General features: G+C 40.9%; 1 protein-coding gene across 10 annotated transcripts in view; it reads right to left on the reverse strand.

Annotated features, from left to right (window-relative positions):
* Positions 1-23,331, reverse strand: part of FAM168A (family with sequence similarity 168 member A) — a 201,808-nt gene that overhangs the window by 139,302 nt on the left and 39,175 nt on the right. For 3 of the 10 annotated variants that reach the window (XM_063728202.1, XM_054524795.2, XM_063728203.1), the window contains exon 2: positions 20,744-20,854. The exons of the other annotated variants lie outside the window; for them this stretch is intronic. The gene's annotated coding sequence lies outside the window, so the exon portion shown is untranslated. The remainder of the gene's footprint in view (positions 1-20,743; positions 20,855-23,331) is intronic. 10 annotated transcript variants of the gene reach the window in all.

The raw sequence follows: 23,331 nt of genomic DNA on the forward strand, positions 1-23,331 counted from the left end.
TTGGACAAGTCATTTAATCTCTCTGAACTTCAATTTTCAGCTGGGAAAGAGGAAAAATGCTACCTGTCCCACCAGGCTACTACAGGATCAAATGAGAAGTATTCCTTACTGCATTGCTCTCTGACCTTAAGAATTTGACCTTCTCTGTAGAAGGCCATATACAAAGGCTAGAACAGAGAAACGACAGAGAAGTAAGGTTCGAATCAGACAACCTGAGATTAGTCCCAGCTTACCACTCAATTATGTGATATGAGCAAGGCATTTAATCCTCTGAACTTCAGATTGTCCAATCTATAAAATGGGGATAATCCTACCTGCCCTACTTACCTTACAGAATCATTATGAAGCTTTAAAAAAATGAGATAATATAGATGAAAGCAATTTATTTGAGAAATCATGAAGTTTCATTATAATATGTCACTTACGTGGAATTCAGCAACCCAATTACCTTGTCTTTCTGGAACACACAGAGAACTAGGAAGCAAGCAAAAAAGGCCTCTCTAAAGCCAAAATAACTGTCTTTAATTCTTCACACTTTACTACTAGTAGAGTCCCTAGGGCCTTACTCTTCCTTTGAAAACACATCTAATAAACAGTAATTTGGGAGCACCACACAGAGTAGGAGAGAAGTGACAAAGTAAGAAAGGAGAACAATATTCTCTGTTGTATTTCACAAACAGCAAGGAGAAAAGGCAAAAAAAAATTCAAAACAACCACAAAAATGTAAAAAGCATAGTATTCACACCAAAAAGTGGCTTTTAGCTTTTTTGTTTTAAAGTATAGTATTAGGGTATTTAGTATAAAATGTATTACTGTAATATAAAAAAGCAGACTAGCTGATGTTCAAAATAATTAACTTGAACCTCAAGAAAGATTCAATAATGTTCTAACTATTCTGAAGAGGGTAATATATAATGTTTTTAGGGGGAAAATTCACTCAAAACAGTAAACTTTTGGGGGGAGTGCTTAAATGAATAAAGTGTCAACTGTCAAGGTAAGTTAGTCATCTGGTGGGTGCCTCTACCTAATTTGCTAACGGACATAAAAATTTATTGATGGAATTATGAATAAGTGCCCTAAGGTCACACAGCTTGTTAAGCAATGGATTCAAAACCCAAGCCGCTCAGAATCAAAAGCCCATACTCTTCCCAGTGCAAATAGCTACCTTCAAACATGGTAATATATGATTTCTTCACCTGTCAAATAGGGAATGAAATGCTGCTACAGACATCATGATAAAGTTGATAAACTGAATAAATGTCCTCTCCTCAGACCCTACTTTTGGATTTTAAATAAAGTGTAAAACCATAAAAACAAAGAGAAATGGAGAAGAGCAATAGCCATAAAATACTGAAAGCTAGAAAGCAGACGGATGAGCAGAAACTGACTTATTAGATCCAAGGAAAATGAATACTAAGTCAGCAGTGGGAAAAAACAAAAACTAACTCAATTTTACCTGTAGAAGCCACACAAGGCTCAGAAACTGGCAGTACCATGTATTTCTTTCTTTCATTTTTTATTTTTATTTATTTTTATTTTTTTTGAGACAGAGTCTCACTCTGTCACCCAGGCTGGAGTGCAATGGCGCGATCGCAGTTCACTGCAACCTCCACCTCCCGGGTTCAAGCAATTCTCCTCCCTCAGCCTCCCGAGTAGCTGGGATTACAGGTGCCCAACACCACGCCTGGATAATTTTTGTATTTTTAGTAGAGACAGGGTTTCGTCATGTTGGCCAGGCTGGTCTCGAACTCCTGACTTCAGGTGATCTGCACCCCCCCCCCGCCAGCCTCCCAAAGTGCTGGGATTACAGGTGTAAGCCACCACACTCGGCAGTACCATGTATTTCTAGAAAGAAAGCATGCTAAAATCAGGGGAATTGATTACATGAAAATCTGTCTGAGAACCAGTTAAAGACCAAGATTGCCTCCCCTAGTATAGAAGACTGAAGGTTTTCTTTTCCCTCTGGAGAGAGTAAAACAGAGAGGGTCTCCAGACTAGGAAATAACAGGCACAGTTGAGGGCAGGGTTACTATACAGCAAAGAAGACTGTAAGTGAAATGAATATTGAGGATCCCCCTGCAGCCTTCTTCTCCCACTTAGCTTCCAGACCACAGGCAGCCAGGACTCCAACTTGTAGGAAGGGGACTAAAGCATTCTTCCAGAGAATCTGACCAGCTCTAGTGGAAAAACCTAAAGATACTGACATGTAGTTGCCCCATACATAGCCCAGGCAAATCATCACACAGAGAAGTCCATACTCAGTAAGCCCAACTCATGTATTTAAAACCTTTTACAGACAGGGTCTCGCTGTCACCTTGTCTTCACACTTTACTACTAGTAGAGTCCCCTTCTTTGAAAACACATCTAATAAACTCAGTAATTTAGGAGAATCACACAAGGCTGGAGTTTAGTGGCACAATCACAGCTCACTGCAGCCTTAAACTCATGGGCTCAAGGGATCCTCCCACCTAGCCTCCCATGTAGCTAGGACTACAGGTGCTCACCACCACATCCAGCTATTTTCTTTCTTTCTTTTTTTTTTTTTGAGACAGAGTCTTGCTCTGTCGCCCAGGCTGGAGTGCAGTGGTGTGATCTGCGGCTCACTGCAATCTCCACCTCCCGGGTTCACACCATTCTCCTGCCTCAGCCTCCCGAGTAGCTGGGACTACAGGCGCCTGCCACCACACCCGGCTATTTTTTTGTATTTTTAGTAGAGACGGGGTTTCACTGTGTTAGCCAGGATGGTCTTGATCCTCTGACCTCATGATCTGCCCGCCTTGGCCTCCCAAAGTGTTGGGATTACAGGCGTGAGCCACCGCACCCCACCCTTCTTTTTTTCTTTTTTTTTTTTTTGAGAGATGGGGGTATCACTATGTTGTTCAGGCTGGTCTCAAACTCCTGGGCTGAAGTGATCCTCCCGCCTTGGCCTCCCAAGGCACTAGGGTTGCAGGTGTGAGCCACCACATCTGGCCTGCACTTAAAACATTTTTTTTTTTTTTTGAGACAGGGTTTCACTCTGTCACTCATGGCTCACTGCAGCCCCAACCTCCCTGGACTCAGGTGATCCTCCCACTTCAGCCTACTGAGTAGCTGGGACTACAGGTGGCACACCACCACGCCTGGCTAATTTTTCTATTTTTTGCAGAAATGAGGTTTCACCGTGTTGCCCACGCTGGTCTCAAATTCTCGTCTCAAGCAATCTGTCTACCTCAGCTTCCCAAAGTGTTAGGATTACAGGTGTGAGCCATCACACTCGGCCAGCATTTAAAACTTCTAATCAGCTTTTTAGTATTCCACTTTTAACAATGAACAGACAACCAAGAATCATCAGATATACAGGAAAGCCCCAACATAAAAGACAGAATTCAGATCCTATTTATACCAGAAGAAATTTGGGGCCCCAAATAAAAAGTTATTTGAAAGAAAGCATAAACATGCTTGTCTTCATCAAAGTTTGTCAGTGGTAAATCATATCAGGTGAACCTCAGCCATCAACCTGAGAATAAATAGGCCTCCCCAGGCCAGGCGCGGTAGGTCACACCTGTAATCCCAGCACTGTGGGAGGCCGAAGTGGGCAGATCACGTGAGGTCAGGAGTTCGAGACCAGCCTGACCAACATGGAGAAACCCCATCTCTACTAAAAATACAAAATTAGTTGGGCGTGGTGGTGCACGGCTGTAATCCCAGCTACTCGGGCGGCTGAGGCAGGAGAATCGCTTGAACCCAGAAGGTGGAGGTTATGGTGAGCCGAGATCATGCCATTGCGCTCCAGCCTGGGCAACAAGAGCTGAACTCCATCTCAAAAAAAAATAATAATAATAGGCCTCTCCAAACCTAGGGTTTGTTTTATTGATGGTTATTCACTTCATGGGGGCAAGAGGTACAATAAAAAATAATTTGCTGAGTCCTGCAAGATGCTGCACCGTATCTGCACTTATTTTCCTGATTCCAAAGATATCTGTTGTGAATGGATCCATATGTGGATAAATTGAGTGTTCCAATGAAGGCACTAAAATGAAGAAACTAATGGGTCATAAACAAAGCATTAAAAGATGCATCACTGTGTTTACTAATCATTGATGCTACAACATGTAGTTAGATTTTTGTATGAGGAAGGAGGTCTCTCATGCCATATGAGAAAGGAGGTCTCTCATTTCCCCTTCAGAAGTCAGGGAGAACCTCACACAAAACATGGTGCTTGAGAAGAGTTTTAAAGAAAGAGTAGAAGTTTGTCAGGCAAAACAGAGGAACAGAAAAGAGGGTAAGTGTAACATAAAAGAAAGACTACGAAGGGCTAGTCTAAATGAGCACAGAAGAGTTGAGAAACTTCAATTAATACAGTATTGCAAGAGCAGTAGGAAGTGAGGCTGAAAAGGCAGGCAGAAATCAGATCAAGAAACACTTTGTAGGCCAGGCATGGTGGCTCACACCTGTAATCTTAGCAATTTGGGAGGCCGAGGCTGGGGGTTCACTTGAGCTCAGGAGTTCAAGACCAGCCTGGGCAACATGGCGAAACCCCGTCTCTACTAAAAATACAAAAATTAGCCAGGCATGGTGGCATGCGCCTATAGTCCCAGCTACTTGGGGGACTGAGGTAGGAGGATCCCTTGAACCCGGGAGGCAGAGGAGGCAGAGTGAGAGTGGCTATAATCTTCCAAGCTATGTACTAGCTGTTCCCAAAAGGCAGTTCTCATACTTACAAATTCCAGGTTCCGTTCTCAGCTTATTGTGAAGCAAATTATTCCATTTCTAAGAGACCAGTGACTACCAGAGACACTCTAATGGTCCCCCTGAGGAAATCAGCAGCTCAAGGCCTCTACCCTCAGGTTCTTTCATTTTTCCTCCTGAGGTCTTCTTTAAGCACACAAACATTGTGTTATGTTAGCTTATCAGAAAGTATTTCTCAGTCTGGTTTCAAAGAAGACATGTATCTGCCCCAAGCCTTCACTTCCCAATTCTCAATGATGGTGGCAAATTCCAGCCACTTTTTAGAACTATATTAAACTAACATGTGTACACACACACTTGCATAAATGTCTGACTTCCCCATGTATACTCCTTAAGGAGACAGGAAGAAAAATAGAAGGGAATAGTTAATGAGCACCAACTTAACACTTGATCCTTTCCTATATATTCTCTCATTTAATACTCACTGTAACCTTGGGAAAGGTGATATCTATAACTCCATTTTCAGAGATGAAAAAACTATGGCTCAGAAATTAAATGATTTACCCAAGGTCTGAAAATTGAAGCCACATGTTTGGGTTGACCAACACTTTTCTACTACCTCATGTTAGGTTCCCCATATCTTATTTTATTCATTACTAAATATTCACTCAACACAGTCTGCTGAATTGCATTATACTAAGCCTCCCACTGAACAAATTAGCAACCAGGAAAAGCAACTGAACAGAAAAACAAAGGACAAATTAAAAACTTGGACAATGGATGCAGGTTCCAAAAAAAAAAAAAGAGAGAGAGAGTGAAGTAGCAACATCAACCCCAACAAGCTCTTCGGAGCCCTGACTAATACTGGCAAGGATTGAAATAGCCAAAATGCATGTTGATAGATCTCCATTCCAGAATTTTATCTCCTCAGCCAGCCCAGCGCCCAGCACAGACCCTGGTAAATTACTGCCAGTTAGGCACACATCACAAATGAATTACAATAAGCAGATGCAATCTCTCCCTGTAGCCTTCCCACTCTCACAAAACCACTAGGAACTAAAGAAAGCTTTTGTTCTCCATCTGAACTGCCCTTGCTGGTAAAGGGAAATTGGGTTTGAGAAGCAGATGGCTTGTCAAAGAGCCTAAAACCTAAAGTGAAAAGGAAGTGATTTACTAAAACCAAACATTCCAAAAGAGAAACCAAGCTTCTCTGAGGTGACAAAGAGTGTCTTCATTGTCATGGTTTGCCGTCTAAACAGAGTGTCCCCAAATCACCTTGTAGGAGGGGCTGAGGCAAAGACTCAGACTAGCTCTAGCCACATTCATCTAGATTTTTCTAAAAGTAAGCATCATTTGTTTGTAGCAACTGTGTTTGGTTATGGAGATTTGACTATCAAAGTATTTTGTTATGGAAGAAAAGTACTACTACAGTAGTTAGATCCTCAATATAAGAAGATGAGACAAAAAGGAACTTACAGGTTAAATAAGATAATGTAAGTAAAGAACCTAAAAACTGAGCTAGCACAAAGTAGATGATTAATTTGGCTGCTCATTTCAATCTGCTATGCAACTTAGGTCTCTTCCCCTATCTGGGTCTTCATTTTCTCAATTCAACAGTTAAATGGTACAACATTTAACTTAAAAAATCAATTGAATTAAATGATCTCAAACACTCCAGGAACATAGGATACACAATCAAGACTCTTTGTTTTTATTTATTTTTTTTTTATTTTTATTTTTTGAGACGGAGTCTCATTCTGTTGCCCAGGCTGGAGTGCAGTGGCACGATCTTGGCTCACCACAACCTCCGCCTCCCAGGTTCAAGCAATTCTCCTGCCTCAGCCTCCCGAGTAGCTGGGACTACAGGTGCATGCCACCATGCCTGGCTAATTTTTTGTATTTTTAGTACAGACGGGGTTTTACTGTGTTACCCAGGATGGTCTCGATCTTCTGACCTCATGATCCACCCGCCTCAGCCTCCCAAAGTGCTGGGATTGCAGGCGTGAGCCACTGGGCCCAGACGCAATCAAGACTCTTTACTAGACAAAAGCTCTTACTGCTCCTTCTAGCTACACTCTCAGGACTAAGAGATTACCTCTACCTGTCCATCAGCCACTTCTAAGCCAGGAGCATCCTTTACAGTGCAGCTCACCATCTGTGCTAGATGCTTCATTAAGTGTAAAGCTGATACTGTACTTTGTTAGAAAGCTAGTGCACAAATGTTACCTGGAGATGAATAAATCATTCCAGTTGTGTTGGGTTGCAATTGCAAGGGCAGCATCTGTGGGTCTGAAAACAGATGGTCTTATAAGGATGGAGGATTTGGCTCTTATCTGAATTTCCTAAGGCAAGCAGGTTTGGATCAGCAGGAAGCCTGACAGGGAAGTGCCAGAGTAGAGCTAGTATCCAGTGATGAGGAAAGACGACAGAACTGCACATGCAGTTTCTTTCCATAATAAATGAATATATCAGAGGATGCAATTACCAAAATCCCAAGCTCTTCTTTTTGTACCTACTCATCAACTTCTAAATCATTTTCTTTTTCGTCCAACACTTTCTTATTTCAACACAAAGACATGCTCAGAGAAATTACCTAGTAAAGCCCTGGCACAAAATAAGAACTTTAAGATCTACTGACTAAAACAAACTGAAAAAACAAAGAAAAACAAATTAAACTGATTTGACAAAAGTAGAATAAATGCCTATGATACTGTCAATAATAGTAGGTATACATTAAACACGTTAATGTTTGAGGTCTAGGTATTTTACATACATTCTCTGATTCAATTCTCAAGGTAACCTTTATTTTATTATCTCTATTTTATAGATAAGAAACTTAAAGTTCCAAAATGTCAGATACTCTGCCCAGAGTCACACACCAAATTACCTAATGGAAGTCAGAACTAACCACCACTCCCACCCCTACCAAGGGCTAAATGACTCCACAACTCTATGCATTTTGTCTGCCTCCTGTCCAAGCAATTGCCTTCTTACTATTCCACAAAATGCACCTGGCTCATTCCCACCTCTGGATCTTTCTACTTGCTGTTTCCTCTGCTGAACTCCCTTCTATTATATCTTCTCATGGCTTACTACTTAAAATCATTCAGGACTCTGCTCAAATGCAATCTCTTCAGAGAGGCTTTTCTTGATTACCCTCCCAACATATGGTGTTTCCTTATCTTGCTTTATTTTTTATTATGGCCCTTACATTATATTCTTTACTAACATATTTGTTTATTGTCAGTTTCCCCCACTAGAATGAAAGACTTATGAGGGCAGGAACTTTGTCTTGGTTACAACTGTATCTCCAGCACTTTGAGCAGTGACCACTAGAGCAGGTGCTCATCAAATAGTCATTGAATAAATAATTAAATTAGGCCGGGTACGGTGGCTCGTGCCTGTAATCCTAGCACTTTGGCAGGACAAGGCAGGCGGATCACCTGAGGCCAGAAGTTCAACACCAGCCTGTCCAACATGCTGAAACTCCCTCTCTACTAAAAATACGAAAATTAGCTGGGTGTAGTGGTGCGTGTCTGTAGTCCCAGCTACTCGGGAGGCTGAGACAGGAGAAGCACTTGAACCTGGGAGGTGGAGGTTGCAGTGAGCCAAGAACGCATTACCACACTCCAGCCTGGGCGACAGAGTGAGACTCCATCTCAAATAAATAAATAAATAAGCTCACAATCACAGAGCTCTATAATATTAGTGTAAAAAGGTAGTTGCTATATAATAGAAAGACCACAGGCTTTGAGATCAGGCAGACCTGCATTCAACTTTCTCACTGATTATGATAGTGTAACTTTGGACAAGTGCCTAAACTTCTTCTTTTTTTTTTTTTTTTCCTTTGAGACAGAGTCTCGCTCTGTCATCCAGGCTAGAGTGCAGTGGCGTGATCTTGGCTCACTGCAAGCTCCTCCTCCCGGGTTCACACCATTCTCCTGCCTCAGCCTCCCGAGCAGCTGGGACTACAGGCGCCCGCCACCACACCGGGCTAATTTTTGTATTTTTAGTAGAGACAGGGTTTCACCACATTAGCCAAGATGGTCTCGATCTCCTGACTCGTGATCTGCCCACCTCAGCCTCCCAAAGTGCTGGGATTACAGGCGTGAGCCACCGCGCCCGGCTCCTAAACTTCTTTAATCTCTTCATCTGTAAAACAGGTATAAATATCTAGGTCCCATAGATTTGTTATGATGATTAAATGAGATAAACTTATGAAAATGCTTTGTGTAAACTATAAAGTATTATAGAATGTTTATGATGTTTATGATGATGATAGGAGAAAGTTTAGAGACAATCTAGTTAAGCCCTTCACTTTAGAGATCACCCCAAGGCCCTAAAAGGTAAAGTGAACTATCCAATGTCCCACAGTTATTTAAAACCAAACCATAATTAGACTCTAGGACTTCAGGTGATCACACTAGGACACTTGGCATTACCCACCACAGATTACCTGATCTCTGGTACTCCACTTTCTCTAGGTTCTTCCTCTACCTCACTGGCTACTCCCTTGATCTTCTCAACTTCTCTATGTTAGAGTGTCCAGAGTTTGGCGGTCAGATCTCTTCTTTGCTCTAAGTACACACATTTCCTAGGTGAGCACATCTACTCCATGGCTTTATATATGCTAATTACTCCCAAATTTATTATCTCCAACTTGAACTTCTCTGAATTTCAGACTTGTATATCCAACTGCCTGACATCTTTTGGTTATCTAATAACCATTGTAAAAATGTAGTATGTCCAAAACCAAATGTCTAACTCCTTCCTGCAAACCTGCTCCTCCCACTGTTTCCCAACTCTATAAGTGGCAATTCTAATCTTGTAGTTGCTCAAGGCAAAAACCTCCGAATCTTCTTTGACTACTTTCTTACTTTCATAATCCTCATCCAATCTATCAGCAAATTCTGTCAGTTCTACTTTCAAAACATATGCTGATTCTAACCATTTCTTACCATTACTACACTGACTCAAGTCTTCATTATTGTTTATAACTATTATAACAGCCCCTGCTTCTATCCTTGCCATCTGCTTATCCTGTCTCTCTCTTCCCAGAAGCCAAAACGATCCTTTTAAATTCAGTTTGGAGCATGTAACTCCACTCTGTTCAAAACCCTGCAATGAGTTATCATCTCAGAGTAAAATACAAGGTCATTACCATGACTTACCAGGTAATCTAGCTCCCTTTCACCTATCTAATCTTACCCCATAGCACTCTCCCCCTTGCTCCATACTACAGTAAATTTAAATTTTAGCATCAACATTTGTGTTGTTTAGAAACCATTCTGAGGGGGCCAAAAGCACAGACACCAAGAAGAATATGTAAGCCTTGGATCGCTTAAGCTGAACAACAGGAAAATTCTCCTCTTCTTGTTATTCTTTGAAAAACTAGGTACATTCTCACTTCAAGGAGTTAGTACTTACAGTCCTCTCTGCCTAAAGCATTCTTCCCTCAAATTATCAATATGACTTGCTCCTTTATTTCATTAAGATCTCTACTCAAATTTCACCTCATCAGCAAGGCCTAAATTAACTGATTATATCTAAAATGGTTCCCACCCTTTCAATCACACCCTTTTCCCATACACTGCCTGTTTTTTCCTATTACTAGGACACAATTAAAAGCAGGGACTTTATTTTATTCACTGCTGTATCCTTGGAGCTAAGATCATATTGTAAGTATAATCAATACTAGTAATCAACTTCAGCCATTAATTGTTCTTTTTTTTTTTGATGGAGTCTTGCTCTGTTGCCCAGGCTGGAGTGCAGTGGCACAATCTCAGCTCACTGCAACCTCCGCCTCCCAGGTTCAAGCAATTCTCCTGCCTCAGCCTCCCAATTAGCTGGGATTACAGGCACCCACCACCATGTCCAGCTAATTTTTCTATTTTTAGTAGACACGGGGTTTCGCCATGTTGGCCAGGCTAGTCTCAAACTCCCAACCACAGGTGATCCACCCACCTCGGTCTCCCAAAGTGCTGGGATTACAGGCGTGAGCCACCGCGCTCAGCCCGTTAATTGTTCTTTATATCTTCAGTCTTCAATTGGGTCTTCCCCTAAACAGACTGAATATTCTTTGAAAATGGCCATTTTCTAGATATGCTAACTGAGTACTTTCAATTTAACCTGATAGAAGTAACCAAAAGAAGGAAAAATGATAAGATTAAGCTATATTTATTTCCTCTGGGACTCTCTTATAATTAACTAACAAATCAGTATTAATAAGCACTTTTGGGTGCAGAGTACCATCTTACTAAAGAAGGATATCACCAAGCTAGGTAGTAAAGCACGAAGAGATACATAAAGTGGCTCACATCTATAATCCCAGCACTTTGGGAGGCCAAGGCAGGAAGATCTGCTCAAGCCCAGGAGTTAAGAGACCAGCCTGGGCAACAAAGCAAGATTCTACCTCTACAAAAAATAAACAAAATTAGCTGGGTATGGTGGCACATGCCTGTAGTCCTAGCTAGTTGGGAGGCTGAGGCAGGAGGATCACTTGAGCCCAGGAGTTTGAGGCTGCAGTGAGCTATGATCCCACCACTGCAATCCAGCCTGAGTGACAAAGCAAGATTCAGCCTCTTAAAAAAAAAAAATAGTAACAAGGTGAGCAATGAGCTAATGAAAGATGTTCAGCATCATTAGCCACCAGGAAAATGCACATCAAGCCAAAATGATATACCATTTCACACTGAGTAGGTTGGCTAAAAGAAAAAAGACAAATAACAAGTGATTACAAGGATGTGGAGAAGAAAATGGAACCTTCATACACTGTTGGTAGGAATGAATGTGAAGTGGTACAGCCACTGTGGAAAACAAGTCCTCAAAAGGGTTAAACATAGAGTTACCACATGCTCTAACAACTCTACTCCTAGATGTATACCCAAGAGAAATAAGAAACCTATGTCCACATAAAAACTTATATGCTAATGTTCACAGCTACATTACAAATAATAATAATAATACATTACAATAATAACAAGAGAAATAAGAAACCTATGTCCACATAAAAACTTATATGCTAATGTTCACAGCTACATTACAAATAATAGCTAAAAGTGGGAACTATCCAAATGTCCATCAACTGATAAACGAATAACAGGTGGCATATCCATACGATGAAATATTTAGCAATAAAAAGGAATGAAGTACTGATACATGTAACAACATGAATGAACCTTGAAAAAAAAAATATATATATATATATATATATTTTTTTTTTTTTTTTGAGACAGTCTCCCTCTGTTACCCAGGCTGGAGTGCAGTGGCACAATCTTGGCTCACTACAACCTCCACCTTTCGGGTTCAAGTGATTCTCTTGCCTCAGCCTCCTGAGTAGCTAAGACTACAGACATGCACCACCACATCCAGCTAATTTTTGTATTTTTAGTACAGATGGGGTTTCACCATGTTGGCCAGGCTGGTCTCTAACTCCTGACCTCAAGAGATCCACCCATCTCAGCCTCCCAAAGTGCTGGGATTACAGGCGTGAGCCACCACACCCAGCCAAACCTTGAAAATATTAAGCTAAATGAAAAAAGCTAGCTATAAAGGCCACATATTATATTATTCCATTTATATGAAATATCCTGAATAGGTTAGTGATTGCCTAGGGCTGATGGAGAAGGGGACAACAGAGAGTGATTGCTAAAGGGTGCAAGTTTCTAATAGGTAATGAAAATATTCTAAAACTGACTGTGGTAATGATTACACAACTCTATATATACTAAAAAACACTCAACTATACAATTTAAATGAGTGAATTGTGTGGCATATGAATTATATCTCAGTAAAGCTCTTTAACTTTTAAAATATAATCTTGGGCTTATTTTGGATTCAACTTAACATTTATTGAATACTATATACTTTTTTTTTTTTTTTTTGGAGACAGAGTCTTGCTCTGTCATCCAGGCTGGAGTGCAGTGGTGTGATCACGGCTGGACTCAAACTCCTGGGCTCAAGTGGTCCACTTGCCCCAGCCTCCCAAAGTGTTGGGATTACAGGCGTAAGCCACGGCGCCCAGCCAACATACTCTTTATTTTACTTAATATTCACAACAAAAAAAACCCTGAGATGAGGGTTATCAATTCACCCATCTTGCAGACAAAACACCTACATCTCACAGAAATTAAAAGATTTAAGGTTTTTTAGAAAGTTGTCAGAGCCAAGAGTTGATTCTACATTCACTATCTCAATCTAGGGCTCTTTCTTTGCTCTTCCCACTTCTTACTACTGAGCATACTTAAGACCTAGCTGTAGTTCTTTTTTTATAAAAGCTTCTATGGATTAATAAACCAAAGACTAAGATCATAAGAACACAGATTGACAACCACAGATTGAGAGAATGTTTGCCAAAGTTATATATCTAAGATCCCATATCCCTGCATTTAATTATTTGGTCAGCAGTAGTACTCTGCTACATGAAAAGAAGGGGCTAAGTCTGATTCCCAAGTTCACCTATGTGGGGGGCAGGAAGGGGGGAGAAAAAAGTATAGAGTATACCCCAGCAAATCAATCAAGAGCCATAAGCACTTTGGACTAATTTACAACTGACTAACCAATTTTGAAATAAGACAGCTTCTCAATAACACTACTGGAAAGCACCTATTAAAAAGCTAGCTGTTGGGCTGGGCACAGTGGCTCAACACCGTGTAATCCAGCACTTTGGGAGGCTGAGGCAGACAGATGACCTGAAGTCAGGAGTTCAAGACCAGCCTGACCAAAATGGTGAAGCCTTGTCTCTACCAAAAATACAAAATTAGCTGGGTGTGGTGGCACATGCCTGTAATTCCAGCTACTCAGGAGGCTGAGGCAGGAGAATTGCATGATGTAATCCCAGCACTTTGGGAGGCTGAGGCAGACAGATGACCTGAGGTCAGGAGTTCAAGACCAGCCTGAACAAAATGGTGAAGCCTTGTCTCTACCAAAAATACAAAAATACAAAATTAGCTGGGTGTGGTGGCACATGCCTGTAATTCCAGCTACTCAGGAGACTGAGGCAGGAGAATTGCTTGAAACTGGGAGGTGGAGGTTGCAGCGAGCCTAGATCGCGCCATTGCACTCTAGCCTGGGCAACAAGAGCGAAACTCCATCTCAAAAAAAAAAAAAAAAAAAAGCTAGCTGTGATAAAGATGATTTTTAGGGTAATGGAACTGTTCTATATCTCGACTGTGGTGTGGTGACAGTTACATAAATTACATATGTGTTAAAATTAAAAGAATTTTATTACAAGTTTGATTTTACTGTTGTTAATTTTAAAATAAAATTTAACAAAAACTGCATATGAAAAAATAACAACAACAACAAAACAATTACAATTTTAAAATGTGCAAAGAACTTGAATAGACATTTCTCCAGAGAAGATATACAAATGGGCTGTGCACAGTGACTCACACCTGTAATCCTAGCACTGGGAGGCCAAGGTGGGAAGACTGCTTGAGCCCAGAAGTTCAAGAAAAAAAAAAAAGAAAGAAAGAAAACAAAAAGAAGAAGAAAGAAAAATGAGGAGGAGTAGGCAGAGGAAAAGGCGGGGTGGGGAGGAGGAGGAGGAAGAAGAAGAAGAGAAAGGAGGAGGCAAAAGGAAGGAAAAAAGAAGAAATACAAATAGCTAACATGCATTTTAAAAGATGCTCAATATCACTAACCATTAGAGAAATGCAATCCAAACCATAATATCACCTCATATCCATTATGATGGCAGGTATTAAAAAAAAATCCAAGACAAAATAGAAAATAAGAAGTGTTGAGGATATGGAGAAACTAGAACCCTTGTGCACTGTTGGTGGGAACGTAAAATGGTGCTGCTGCTATTGAAAATAGTATATCTGCTTGCAGGAAGTAACAAAAGAAAAAGAAAAGAAAATAGTATAAAGCTTCCTGCAAAAATTAAAAATAAGCCAGGTGTGCTGATGCACGCCTGTAGTCCCAGCTACTTGGGATGCAGAGGCAGGAGGGTCTCTTGAGCCCAGGAGTTCGAGGACAAGAGTGTACTATTATCATGCCTGTGACTAACCACTGCACTTCAGCCTGGGCAACAGAGTGAGACTCCATCTCTTAAAAAATAAAAATAGAATTACCATACTATCTGGCAATTCCATTTCTAGATATACATCCAAAAGAACTGAAAGCAGAATCTTGAAGACATATTTGCATATCTGTGTTCAGTGCAGCATTATTCACAACAGCCAAGAGGTGAAAGCAAACCAAATGTCCATCATTGAATGAATGGGGAAAAAAAAACACGTGATATATACATACAAAGGAATAGTATTTAGCCTTAAAGAAGGAAATCCTGTCACATGCTACAGCATGGATGAACCTCGAAGACATTATACCAAGTGAAATAAGCCAGTCACAGAAAGATAAATATTGTATGATTCCACTTACATGAGGTATCTAAAGTAGTCAAACTCACAGAAACAAACAGTAAAATTGTGGTTGTCAGGAACTTGGAAGAAGGAGGAAGGGAGAGTTGTTGTTCAATGGGTATAGAGTTTCAGTTTTGCAAGAAAAAAATGTTGTAGAGATCTGTTAGGCAACAATGTAAATTAGTTAATACTACTAAACTATACACTTAAAAATGGTTAAGACAGTAAATTTTATGTTTTTCATCACAATTTATAAACAAATAAATAAGCAAGCAAGCTGGGTATACATGGTAGTAAGAACTAGGAAGTAAGATGATAATAATAATAGCTAACATTTACTGAGTGCTTACTATAAGCAAGCACATTATTTCGCCCAACTGTGACTAAGGTGGGGACTATTATGACCTTTCTTTTACAAATGACAAGGTTCAGCCTAGAAAAGTCAAATCACTTGCTCAAGATCAAACAGCCAGGGGCTCCAAGACAGTGTAATTCTTTAAGCTGCATATGTGACAACCAGTTATATCTACTCATTTTTTAAGACTCATAAAGATATAATACTTTCTTGAATCCCTCTCCCCACTCCCAGAACTGACCTAATCCTAGAGAGAACCCTAGATATATTTCTTTCTTTTTCAACTTGATTTTTTTTTTTTTTTTTTTTGGTGAAAGGGTCTTGCTCTGTCACCCACACTGGAATGTAGTGGTGCAATCGTGGCCCACTGCAGCCTTGACTCCCTGGGCTCAAGTGACCCTCCTGCCTTAGCCTGCTGAGTAGCTGGGACTACAGGTGTGCTACACCAAGGCCAGACAATTTTTTTTTTGTAAAGGTGGGGTCTCCCTATGTTGCCCTGGCTGGACTTGAACTCCTGGCCTCAAGTGGTCCTCCCTCCTTGGCCACCCAAAGTGCTGGGATTATAGGAGTAAACGACTTCACCTGGCTCCATAGACATTTCTCTTTTTTTTGAGACGGAGTTTTGCTCTGTCGCCCAGGCTGGAGTGCAGTGGCACGATCCCAGCTCACTGCAACCTCCACCCCCCGAGTTCAAGCAATTCTCCTGCCTCAGCCTCCTAAGTAGCTGGGATTACAGGCATGCGCCACCATGCCCAGCTAATTTTTGTATTTTTAGTAGAGATGGGGTTTCACCATGTTGGCCACACTGGTCTCGAACTCCTGACCTCAGGTGATCCACACGCCTCGGCCACCCAAAGTACTGGGATTACAGGCATGAGCCACCACGTCTGGCCTCCACAGACATATTTCTATCATAGTACCTACTACACTTAATTGTACTTGCTTATTTACATGTCTGTCTCTCCACCGATCGGCACCTCTAGATCTGTGCTTCCAATAGCCATTAACCATTCATAGCTGTTTAAATTCAAATTTAAATTAATTAAAAGTAAAAAAAATTTAAAATTCAGTTCTTCAGTCTCACTAGGCATATTTCAAGCACTCAAGACCCACGTTTAGCTGGTGACTACTGTATTGGACAGCATGGATATAGAACATTTCCATCACTGCAGAAAGTTCTGCAGGACAGCGCTATGTCTAAATTCTGTGTGTTCCCGGAGGCACAAACAGTCTAGCAGGCAGTCTGGCAGGAGCTATGCCTAATTCATTTCTGTATCCCAGCACCAACCTTTAGTAAATCTCCAGTAAGTGTTTCTTAGCAATGACTCGGGGTAACACAGAGCTTGTTCTACCTTATTATCACACACCACCCATGATTTAAGTTCCATACATTCAATGTCCCTTACAGACTAGCATCTGTGTAATAACCCACCATCATCCCAACTTGTGGAAAGAGGGAGGAATCACAATAAGTAGAGCTAATCGGAAAGTCTTTGTCTAGTCCTTCACCCCAAACCGAATTTCCACTACTTAATGTGAGACTTGATTAAGAAGAGGGCTTATTTCTTACTTCAGGTTTGGCATGTAATTAAATTACAGGTGTTTCTAAAACGAATTTTTTTTCAAATATTGGAACAACCTCATAACTTGGCAGAAATAAAAATAAGAAGACTGGTTGAAATTTATCATACTTTTTATCATATCATTCATACTCTATGAATAAATATATATGAATGAACATATCCTCAGAATGCTCTTCATATTAAAAAACAATCACTTGACACACATTTTCTGAGAAACTATAATAAAGAAAGAGAGATAAATAAATTGTGTTGGTAGACAGAAACTTAAATTGGAATAATAGAAAGTGGTAAGAGCTCTAAGATAGAGAAAGAACTGCTAGCAACTATGAAGACCACAAAGGAGAGTCAGAACTCAGTAGTGAAATGGATAGAAGGTGGGGAAACCACAAAGGAAGCTACTCAGAGATAAATCCCAATTAAGTTTTAAAGGGTAATTAAGGCCAGGCTTGGTGGCTCATGCCTGTAATCCCAGCACTTTGGGAGGCCAAGGCAGGCAGATTGCTTGAGCCCAGGAGTTCAAGACCAACCTGGGCAACATGGCAAAACCCTGTTTCTACAAAAAATACAAAAATTAGCCAAGTGTGGTGGCAGGTGCCTGTAGTCCTAGCTACTCAGGAGGCTGAGGTGGGAAGATCACCTGAGACTGGGGGGTCGAGGATGCAGTGAGCTGTGATCGTATCACTGCACTCCAGCCTGGGTGACAGAGTCAGACTCTGTCTCACAAATAAATAAACAATAAGTAAATAAATAAATATTTTTTTAAAAGGAGGGTGAGAGGGTGTCCCAAATAGAGATAAATGTCATGGATGAAGATACAGGAATATGACCTGGACAGCACGTGAAAAGTAGTTCAATTTGGCTGGAACAACACATGAAAAAAAAAGAATTTGGCCGGGCATGATGGCTTATGCCTGTAATTCCAGCACTTTGGGAGGCCAAGGCGGGCAGATCACAAGTCAAGAGATCGAGACCATCCTGGCTAACACGGTGAAACCCTGTCTCTACTAAAAATACAAAAACAAAATTAGCTGGGCACGGTGGTGGGTGCCTGTTGTCCCAGCTACTGGGGAGGCTGAGGCGGAAGAATGGCATGGACCCAGGAGGCAGAGCTTGCAGTGAGGCGAGATCGCGCCACTGCACTCCAGCCTGGGCGACAGAGCGAAACTCCGTCTCAAAAAAAAAAAAAAAAAAAAAAAGGAGAATTTGAGGCTAATGAGGCAAGCAGAGGCCAAACCATGAAAGAGCCTGCAAGCTAAGTTAAGGGGTTTGAATTTTATCCTCCAAGTTATGAAAAAACCTCTGGAAGGTTTTAAAGCAGAGAAGAGTGCAATCTGTACTCAACAAAGCTCAGGGAGAAGCAGTAGGGAGGACAGATTTGGTGGAGATGAGACAGTACGTAGGGAGACCAGCCAGGAAGTTGTTGCAAAAAGTAATGAGACAGGAACTATCTGATACAAATAGTTTTAAACATACCCTATCTTAAATGGGTCTCTCTCTATTCGTCTATGCCTCTCAAAGCTGGAACACCATGATTCAGCTATATAGCACAATTACAAAAACAACTGTTAAAGTCAATTCTATAAACTAAAATTTTAACTGCACTCCTTTATTCAATAGCCATTCCAGATTTCGAACTAAAACTGCTCATTCTTCTCTTTCCCACTGCATACAATTTTGGAAAAACATTTCAGCCAGACGATCACATCTGTGCAGTGTGCAACAAGTGTAAACAATTTAACAGGAGTTTAATGAAACATTTCCTATTCAATTGGAGAAAAAGATTAGAAAATTCTAACATGGCAACATCAGGTTGCAAATTGACATTTTTTAATTAGCTTTTTAAAAAAATATGAACATGCCAATTTTAAATCCCATCTGGTTGCATGTTGCAGCTGCCCTGAATGAATTTCCAGTTATTAGGCACTTGGCTAAAGCATTCAGAACTGCCATGTGCTATCAGCAGCAGCAGCCACAGTACAGTACTTAGGAAGTACTTAAATACCCATGCTGGTACAAAAGGATTTCTTAGTCTGCCCTGGAGAGAAAGGAATATATGGGGAAAAGGAAGGAACGATCTCACATTTTTAAGAAAATATCTTTCAGTTTTACCTCCTCTCCTCTTCAAAAGCAATGGACTTTCTTATCTTTGACCTCACAGTGCCTTAGCCTGGAAAGTTTTACCTACCCTTCTGCCTTGCATAAACAAAATCCTAAGAACCAAGGATTTGGAATTGGACTAAAACTGGGTTCAATTCCAACTCTACCTCTTACAAACTGTGAACTTGGGCACATTTCTTAATCTTCCTTAGACTCTATTTCCTCATGTTTAAATGATAATGCCTAACCTTGAAGAGCTGTGGGGAAGATGAAAGACAATGTATATAAAATATCTATAGAATGTCTGGCTCATATGGGCATTCAATACATGGTAACATTTAACACTCTCCTTTGTATTCCACTATAATTTGTACTTTACAGTAATTATGCACTTTCTTTAAAAGTTTAAGAATTAAATGAATTAATTTAGGTAAAGGCTTTATAACAGTGCCTGGCACATATAGGCAAGCATTAAGTATTAGTTGTGGTTGTTGCTACTATTACATACCAATATCATAGTATGTTTCATAGTGAACTACAATTTCTTTATTTGCTGTTTTCCTTCCTATCTAGTACTTAGCATAAAACCTGGCATGAAAGAAGTACTCAATTAACATCTGTTGACCAGTTGAATAAATAATGGATGAGGCCAGGCATGGTGGCTCACGCCTGTAATCCCAACACTTTGGGAGGCCAAGGTGGGTGGATCACTTGAGGTCAGAAGTTCAAGACCAGCCTGGCCAACATGGCGAAACCCCATCTCTACTAAAAATACAAAAATTAGCCTGGTGTGGTGGCACACAATTGTAATCCCAGCTACTCAGGAGACTGAGGCAGGAGAATCACTACAACCCAGAAGGCAGAGGTTGCAGTGAGCCAAGATCGTGCCACTGCATTCCAGCCTGGGTGACAGAGTGAGATTCCGTCTCAATCAATCAATCAATCAATCAGTCAATAAAGGATGAATGACTGAAGGAATGAACTTAATTTATCATACAATTTTACAAAGTAGCCATTCAATAATATATTGTTTTATGAATTAATTAATCCTATCAAGCCCATATGATAAGAAAGGGAGTTATTATTATGGCCCTTTTTACAGATAATAAACAGAGTCCCAGAGAGATCAAAGGTAAAGGTCACCCAGGTAGAGTAGGAATTAGAATCCCTTTGGTCTCTCAGACACAAATTCTAGATTTTTTTTCAACGAGACCTTAATCTCTCTCCATATTTTAAATATTACCTACAGGATTGGTCAAGTTTTTCAAGTCTCTATGGTTTCAAGAACGGCCCTCAAAGTCAGAAGATGCTACCAATAAATGATGGAAGGGTGAAGAAAGAACATGACCAAATGAGAAGTTCAGTATCTCTTCTTTGGGAAAGAAGAAATAAAGACCTGATTTCATCTGGCCTGAGCACAAAGAAAGCAATTAAGTCTGACTAATAAGAGGATAAAGCCCTTACTGTAAACAAATGAGGATGGAGGGCACTGAGAGGATCAAATATGAAAGGCAGTATGGGGAGTTAGAGCCACTCATCTACTCCTGTAAAGAGCATGACTACTCAGTCTTTCTAGGGGGTAGTCATTCTTTCATTTAACAAATACTTAGTCCCTGCAATGAACTAGGATAATAACTCAACAGTGTATAACAAGAGCCTTTAAAAAGTTATACCTGGCCGGGTGTGGTGGCTCATGTATGTAATCCTAGCACTTTGGGAGGCCAAGGCAGGCAGATGGATTGAGCCTAGGAGTTCCAGACCAGCCTAGGCAACATGGTGAAACCCTACAAAAAATAAAAATAAAAATAAATTAGCCAGGTGTGGTGCCATGCACTTGTAGTGCCAGCTATTCAAGAGGCTGAGGTGGGAGGATAGTTTGAGCCCAGGAGGCGGAGGTTGCAGTGAGCTGAGATTGTGCCACTGCACTCCAGTCACTGCACCCCAGCCTGTGTGACAGAGCCAGACCCTATCTCAAAAAAATAAAAATAAAAATAAATTATACCTTCACTCCAATTACCCTATTCCTATTTATCCTAAGAAAACCATCAAAAAAATAAAGACTGAGGCCAGGCGCAGTGGCTCACACCTGTAATCCCAGCACTTTGGGAGGCCAAGGTGGGAGGATCACTTGAGCCAGGAGTTCAAGACCAGCCTGGGCAACACAGGAAGAACCCATCCCTACAAAAAACAAAATTTTAAATTAGCTGGGCGTGGGGTGTGCGCCTACAGTCCCAGCTACTTGGGAGGCTAAGACAGAAGATTTCTTGAGCCCAGGAGTTTGAGGCTTCAGTGAGCTGTGATCGTGCCACCGCACTCCAGCCTAGGTGACAGACCCAGATCCTGTCTCAAAAATAAAAGGAAAATGCTTATGATATAATGTTAAATTAAAAAGTACTCCAAAAGACTACCTATAGTATGATCTTAATTATATAAAATAAATAGAAAAAAAACTTTTCAAAAAAGCCTAAATGCTGAGTTTTAAAAGTAATCTCTGCATGGCAGAATATAGAGCGATATTATTTGCCAAGTTTTCTAGTTTTTCCATGACAGGCATTTTTCCAAAAAACAAGGTGAAGGAGATTTTAGGACAAAAAATGAGTATATAAAATGCCATCAGGATTAATTAAGATCATTAGAATCTCTGCTAGGTGAGAAACATATTAGAGGCATATTATTTTTACACAAAAAGATTATGTTAATCCTACTGAGAACTGACACAAATGCAAGGGTGAAATACAATGGGAGAGCAATAAAGAGGAAATCCCATCAGACTCCCAGGAGGTCACTTTCATTTCAGAATGTCTGTCATCAGCAAAGCCAAGTTCAATGAGTAAAGAGAGAAATGAAACTTGATGGGTGAAGAAGATGGCAAGCTAAAACCCACTGCTAAAATCCGTAAGTTCCTCAAGATCATGGAACTTGTCAATTACCATATAGTGTGACAAAGGCCATGGAAGGAAGGCAGCAGCAGGAATGTGGCAAAGTCAAGAGAAGGTCAAGGTAGCCTTTGTTGAAGATGACTAATTTAAAGGAGAAAGACATTAGCCTAGAGGAAAAGGGCATTCTAGGAAAAAGGGAGAGCCTAGAGAATAGAAACAGCTTAACATGCCTTGGGAAATGACATTTATTTCAGTGTTGCTAGAGTCCAAAGTGCAAGGCAGCCTGTGGTGAAAGATGTAGTTGCAAAAGTCATCAGGGGCCTGTCTCAGAGGACCTGAATATCTGGTCTACCATTAAGCCAAGCAGCTATACATGAGTCAGTCAACAAGGGTACCATTCCAGTAGAAGAGAGAGTTAGGCAGCATTATAATAAAGATAAGTGATGGGTGGTTACAGCAGAAGAGGAACACCCAATCCAGCCTGGGGGCTCCTGAAAGGCCTCTAAGAGAAAGTGCCAAAGTAAGGCACAAAGGAAAAATGGGGCTAAGGTCCCAGCACTTTGAGAGGTCGAGGAGGGTGGATCTCTTGAGGTCAGGAGCTTGAGACCAGCCTGGCCAACATGGCGAAACCCCATGTCTACTAAAAATATAAAACAAATTAACTGGGCGTGGTGGTGGGCGCCTGTAATCCCAGCTACTTGGATGGTTGAGGCAGGAGAACTGCTTGAACCCGGGCGGCAGAGGTTGCAATGAGCCAAGATCACACCACTGCACTCCAGCCTGGGTGACAGAGCAAGATTCCACCTCAAAAAAAAAAAAAAGAAAATGGGGCTAAGGGCTGCAACATCCAAAGTGAGGACACACAGTTGATACCTGGCCTAATCATAAACTCAGCAAATCAGGGAACTAGTCCCTGGCAAGGCTTCCAAAGAGGGAACCATTCTTATCAACAGAATGTAACCTCCAACGACCTTGTTAGTCTTGTTCACTGCCAGGCTTCTAATACTAAAAATAGTGGGCATAAAGAAGCTGCTCTACAAATATTTGTGGAAAAAAAGAAAAAGAGAAAGGAAGGCTTGCTGTTATATTAAAAAGCAATGGAGCTGGTAAGCTTCAACCCAGTGTCATGTTAAAGACAAAAGAACAACAAAAAAAGCAATGGGGCTGGGTATAGTGGCTCACATTGTAATCCCAGCATTTTGGGAAGCAGAGGCAGGAGGATCATTTGGGGCCAGGAGTTCAAGACCAGACTGGGCAACATAGCAAAACCCTGTTTCTACAAAAAAAAATTTTTTTAATTAGCCAAGTGTGGTGATACACGCCTGTAGTCCCAGCTGGTTGGGAGGCTGAGGCAAGAGGATGGCTTGTGCCTAAGAATTCAA

The sequence above is a fragment of the Pongo abelii genome, chromosome 9 (assembly GCF_028885655.2).
Source record: "Pongo abelii isolate AG06213 chromosome 9, NHGRI_mPonAbe1-v2.0_pri, whole genome shotgun sequence".
In the NCBI taxonomy this organism is placed as follows: Eukaryota; Metazoa; Chordata; class Mammalia; order Primates; family Hominidae; genus Pongo; species Pongo abelii.